Source organism: Euphorbia lathyris, chromosome 5 (genome assembly GCF_963576675.1).
Source record: "Euphorbia lathyris chromosome 5, ddEupLath1.1, whole genome shotgun sequence".
In the NCBI taxonomy this organism is placed as follows: domain Eukaryota; kingdom Viridiplantae; phylum Streptophyta; class Magnoliopsida; order Malpighiales; family Euphorbiaceae; genus Euphorbia; species Euphorbia lathyris.
Window position 1 is genome coordinate 48,793,475 of NC_088914.1, and position 6,803 is coordinate 48,800,277.

The window sequence follows — 6,803 nt, forward strand, 5'->3', positions numbered from 1 at the left end:
TGATATGTCCATAACGCCAATGTATGTGTGAATGTATGTCTGATGTATGCTAAAGCAAATCAAGACTAAGTTAGATTATGAGACTTAAATAAAAATCCCTCATTAAAAAGTTAAGTAAATAAATAAGTTATTAAAATCGGTTGCCCCTCCCTAATATTATAATTCAGCCGGCAGTACTGGGGGCCTTTGGGTTGTTGGCAAAAGTCAAGCTCGGGGTCTTATGGTAACACCTGGATTATCGAAAATAGTTCTTTCATGAATATGGGGTATACTTAAATTAGAGTATGACAATTGGTTGGCAAAAGTCATGTTGTTCATACACTAATGGGCAAAATGGTCGGGATTAATATGAATGACATATTAGTTACTAATGTGGTTAGTAACCCAATAACCTAGGAGTCACATTCGAGATGTGATTGATTGAATGAATCTACCTAACGAATGAGACTAGTTTGTTGGCTAAAGTTAAGGCGAAATCTCAGGAGTTAGGATCCTAGCTCACTAAAGGATTTGTGAAATTCTTCGAATTAATATGGAGGGTTATTAATTTGGCAAAATAGTGGGAGCAATCTGAAATAAATTAAAAGGCCTATAATTTTAGATTGTTATACTTTAGAACAAATGAATAACATACGTTTACTCTTTCTCACACTCAGTTTAATGAAACACTCTTAAAATCATGACTAACACCAATCTGCAAAATACATTTACCGATAACAAGTTGAATAGTTCAAACTTCACCGACTGGTATCGCAACCTCAAAATTATTTTGAAGTTCGATAAAATAGAGTATGTATTTGATACATCGATACCCCCTATCCCTGAGGATGATGCTCCCATCGAGGGAATCGATGCTTACAAGAAGCACAAGGCTGATGACGATCATGTCGGATGCATCATACTTGCATCGATGACATCAGAATTACAAAGGCAACTATGCCTGTTCCATCATCATGCGCCTAAAGAAATTGTTTGGGAAACAAACCAGGTGCAAACGCTACGAGATATCCAAATGGTTATATCGTTGCAGGATGCAAGAGGGCACATCAATCATGACACATTGTGTCAAGATGATTGGCTATATTACCAAACTTTCTAGTATTGGATTCGTGATGGATAACGAAATAAGTGTAAACTTAATTCTTCAATCCCTCCCAAAGAGTTATTCATAGTTCATCATGAACTATCAGATGAATGACTTGCAAACCTCTCTTGAAGAGCTTGCAAATATGCTCAAGTCAGTTGAGCCCAATATTCAGAAAGACAAGGCAATACCGGCTATTGTCATAGAGGGATCATAGAAAAGGAAAGGGAATTTTCCCAATCCTAAACATCCCAAGAAAGGTAAGAAAGATGTGTCCAAGGGAAAGTAAGTTAAGAAGCCCAAAGGAGAGTGCCACTTCTGTGGTGAAGAAAGGCATTGGAAAGGAAACTGTTTGGTGTACCTAGCTACCCTCAAGAAGGGAAAAGGCCGGTACTCCAACATCTGGTATGTTCTATATTTCGATAAAGAACAAACATTGCGATTTTTATAGAGATAGGATTTTCTATTTTCCAGGAATATCACAAAATGGGATTTATGTGTTAGATTTCTGTTTTCGCAATTGATACCAAAAGACATAAGCTAGATAATTCAACTTGCTTGTGGGATTTTCATATAAACAAGAGACGCATACTAAAAGCTACATTCAGATGGGCTTATAGATCCACTCGATTCTGAATCATTGGAAACATGCGAATCATGTTTAAAAGGTAAAATGACAAAGACACCCTTTAGCAATAAAGGTGAGCGTGTATCAGACACTCTAGGACTCATTCATTCGGATGTATGTGGTCCTATGTCAGTCCAAGCAAGAGGAGGATTCAGATACTTCATTAGCTTCATAGATGACCATACTCGCTATGGTTATATCTACTTGATGAGGCACAAATCAGAAGCCTTTGACAAGTTCAAATGCTTCAAGAATGAAGTAAAAAATCAATTAGGAAAGAAAATAAAGACGCTTCGATCCGATCGAGGTGGCGAATATCTTTCTGATAATTTTCTGAATTATCTAACTGAATGTGGGATATGCTCGCAATGGACACCTCCCTATACACCACAACACAATGGTGTATCCGAGAGGAGAAACCGTACCCTATTAGATATGGTGCGGTCCATGATGAGCATGGCCTTACTTCCAAAGATGTTCTAGGGCTATGCCTTAGAAACTGCCCTCTTCACCCTAAATCGAGTACCAACTAAATCCGCTAGTTCCACACCGTATGAATTGTTCGTTGGTTGGAAACCTGTGTTCTCATTTATGAGAGTATGGGGTTGTTCGGCATATGTCAAACGCATTGCGTCCGACAAATTAGATTCTAAATCTGATAAATGTTTCTTCATTGGATATCCCAAAGAGACCGTAGGGTATTACTTCTATCATCCAGATGATCAGAAAGTAATAGTATCCAGATACGCAACCTTCTTAGAGAAAGAGTTTCTCGAAGAAACACAAAAGGGAAGCGTGATTGAACTCGACGAAGTTCAAGAGGAAGAGACGCCGGTTGAAACAACAGAAGCGGTTGAAGTACCCGAAGAAGTCCCATTAGATGAGACTCCAGTGGCACCTATTCGTAGATCACGAAGAGTTCGTGAACTCCTAGTTAGATATGGTTTTCTAGTGGGAGATGATGATGAGGTTCCCGTGTTAGACGACGAACCCGAAAACTACGAAGAGGCTCTTGCTAGTCCAGATTCTAAAGCATGGCTTGAGGCCATGGATTTTGAAATGGATTCCATGTATACTAACCAAGTGTGGACTTTGGTTGATCCACCCGAGGGGATAAAACCCATTGGGTGCAAGTGGATCTTCAAAAGGAAGACTGACATGGATGGAAAGGTTAGCACCTACAAAGCTAGGTTGGTAGCGAAAGGATATCGTCAAAAACAAGGCGTTGATTATGACGAAACCTTCTCTCCCGTTGCTATGTCCAAATCAATCAGAATCATGCTTGTAATTGCCGCTCATTTTGATTATGAGATTTGGCAAATGGATGTGAAAACAGCTTTCCTAAACGGAAACCTGCTTGAGGATGTATACATGATGCAACCTGAAGGTTTCATATCAAAAGATGCAAATAAAGTTTGCAAACTTCAGAGATCCATTTATGGACTCAAGCAAGCATCTAGAAGCTGGAATAAGCGTTTTGACGAAACCATAAAACAATTTGGTTTCGAACAAAATTGCGAGGAAGCTTGCATTTACAAGAAAGCAAGTGGGAGCTCTATAGCATTTCTCATACTATATGTGGATGATATACTATTAATGGGAAATGACATTGCTCTATTACAATCGGTAAAAGTTTGGTTATCCGGTAACTTCTCAATGAAAGACCTTGGTAAAGCAGCCTATATACTTGGTATAAAGATCTATAGAGATAGATCGCGTAGACTGCTTGGTCTTTCACAGGCTACATACATTGAAAAGGTGCTAAATCGGTTTAGCATGCTTGAATCGAAACGAGGTAACTTACCCATGGTGCATGGAGTGAAGTTAAACAATCATCAATGTCCTAAAACTGATGATGACAAACGACGCATAGCTGTAGTCCCGTATGCCAGCGTGATCGGTTCGATTATGTATGCTATGCTATGCACTAGACCTGACGTAGCGTTCGCGTTATCAGTAACGAGTCATTACCAAGGGAATCCGGGAGACGAGCATTAGATTGCCGTCAAGAACATTCTTAAGTACTTGAGAAGGACTAAAGATATGTTCCTAGTGTACGGAGAAGAAGATCTGAAAATTGAAGGATTTTCAGACGCTAGTCATCTCACAGATGAGAATGATTTTAAATCCCAATCAGGATACCTGTTTATCTTGAATGGGGGCGCGGTCAATTGGAAGAGTTCCAAGTAGGGAAGCGTGGCTTTCTCTACGACCGAGTCAGAGTACATCGCTGCTGCGGAAGCAGTTTGGATTAGAAAGTTCATTACAGAACTAGGAGTGGTGCCTGACATTGTCAATCCCATTACTCTGTACTGTGATAACAATGGAGCCATTGCGCAAGCAAAGGAACCACGGTCTCATAATGCATCCAAACACTACCTAAAGCGATACCACATCATTAGAGAGATTGTGGCTAGAGGAGATGTGAGAATAGAAAGAGTACCTACAGAGGACAACGTTGCAGATCCGTTAACAAAGCCTTTAACCCAGAAAGTACATGATCGTCATTTAACTTCTACCGGGATAAGTTTTAGAAACAATTGGCTTTAGTCCAAGTGGGAGTATGTTGGGGTTTTGTGTCCTATAGTCAATTGTTGCAGGATACAAACTTATTGTAAATGAATTGTTCTTTATATCATTTGTTTTAATGAGATATATGTTTTATAACTATATAAAGGAAATCCCTTTTAAGCACTAAATAAAGTCTAATAAAAGGAAATCCGTAAGTTTGTTTAAAGTGATTATAAAGTGTTCATACAAGCATGAAGTGAGACAAAACTTTATAATAAACTAATAAACTTAAAACCACCCCAAGTCAAGTGATATATTTAGGATTGATATATCACAGTTGAGACTTGTATGTAACAATGTCTTCTGTCCGACAGAAAGCTGATCTCACAAGCTTCACATATATAGATATCTGGACAGTTACATAGATCCGGTGAAACGTTGTTCATTAGGATTGGGGATCCGACTTGAGATAACAGGATGGGTAGATTCATCCTTGTCACCTGTTCATCTCATTGGTATTAATAGGTATAAGTAATCCTCAGACTCAAAGGAATGTTAATTGGTCATCCTGAATTACTGAATGTGAGACTTTGATCGCGTGGTCCCACGATCCTTAACAGAGATGACTCTAGGGTGTGAACTGCAAAGGTTGGGTGTCACAAGAGGTAATGTCAGGGTAGTTATACATTGGATTGATCATTTATCACTCCCGATGAATGGGAGATACATCCAAGGATCGCTTGTGGAAGACTCGACACTAAACCCTTGCAAGGTGATAGCTTAAGAGTAGAAATTCGGATTTCACTTAACCTATCTTTTGAGTTGACTCGGCCAATAACAAGTAAAATGAACGTCTCGCTATATGTGACTTGACATTACCCATAGTCATAAGATTCAGTTCAAGGATGTAGTTGATAAAGGATCGTATTATACCGTAACTAATACGGAAGGGTTAACGACAGAATCAACCTGTCTTCTTAACGGACTCTGGGGGAATGATTATGGACTTGCCAATAACATACTCTGTACATCATTCCGTTATGCAAGGGATTAAATATAATTCTTGAAGAAATTAATTTAATAGGTTGCATACGGCCAGAAGTAGTAAGGACCTAATGGATCACACATAAGACTTGGAACCAAAAGGAGAGATGGATATGATTAATAGATGGAAGCCCAAAATTAAGCCCAGCAAGGCCCAATTACATGGAGGGGCCGAAATTTATATGTATTTGAGTAAGGAATTAATTTATTCCATTCATCCTAATTTGATTAGGATTGTGAAATTAAATTAATTAAGAGATAATCAAGTTAGGAGTTTTAATTAGATTAATATACTCCTATTATTATCTAACTAGGTTATTTATTATTATCCTAATTATATTAGATATATAGTAAGATAATAATTAGAAATCCTATTCCGAATTGGATTCCTATTAAGTAACCTATTCCTATCTAACTAGGGTTTAGATACAAGCAAATATATATACCCCTCCTACATGTGAATTTCGACCTAAGCCTCTACCCTCCCCTAAAGTGATTTTCGAAATTGCTTAGTTAGAGAGAGAAAAGAATTCACATCCCCAAGTTCGTGGACAAGAATTCATTCGGCATTCCATCGATTGATTAATCTAGTTCATCCCTCTTTCTCCTTGATCTTGTGTTGGTTAATTAGAGGTAATTTATTTTGGTTACATCTCATAAAGGTTGATTATAATTTAACCTCACCGTGTTCACGAAAGAAGAAAAACAATCAAAAGGGAGAAATTCGTTTTTCTTCGCCTACATCAGGTCAGTTCACTATTTCGAGGATTCCCGGAGATTGAACCGTCAGATCGTCGCGATTTTTGGACAGTAGCTTCTAGACATATTCTTCCACGTTTCCACCGAAGGGATTATCGTTCGGAGGTCTGGAAGGTCTGTTTCGAATAGGGGCAGATTGGTAAACAGTTTACCTCTCCTTTGAAGTTGTGGGCACTTCGTTTGCAACGGTAGATTGATCAACGAAAGGTATTTCTTCTTATTCCTCTTTATATGAAATAACGATTAACGGATCCTATTGTTAAAAGGAAGTAGGCTAAAATTTTTATATTTCCGCTGCTATACTTTAGCCCTATTTCCAACAGTTTGGGTGAATCGGCAATAACAATTCTGTCTCTATGAGCTTCATAGCGACGAATCAAGGACTTGGTGGAATCATGAAAAGCGCCTCTTCATCGCTTCGGGGATCCATGTCCCTCTTCCTTCGGAACATACCTCTTAGGTGAGGGTGAAAGATTACGCATATAATGAGTGAGACTTTTAGGCTTTTCTCTCGATCTCCCCCTCCTAACTTAAGATTGGGATTCCTCTGATAATTCTCTCTTTTTGGCACACGTTTGGACTACGTGATGTCCCGTAGAACAGGCAACAGAGTGCTTTCTCCCATTATAAATGGCAGCATCCCTAGCTTCCTTTAACTCTTGATGCATTACTTTCATCTCTGTGGCATACTCCGCACGAAGGATGTTCATTAACTCTTGAACATAACCTATATTGTAGATTAACTATTTTGTTAATCCATCCTTAAAAAAGCGTTGT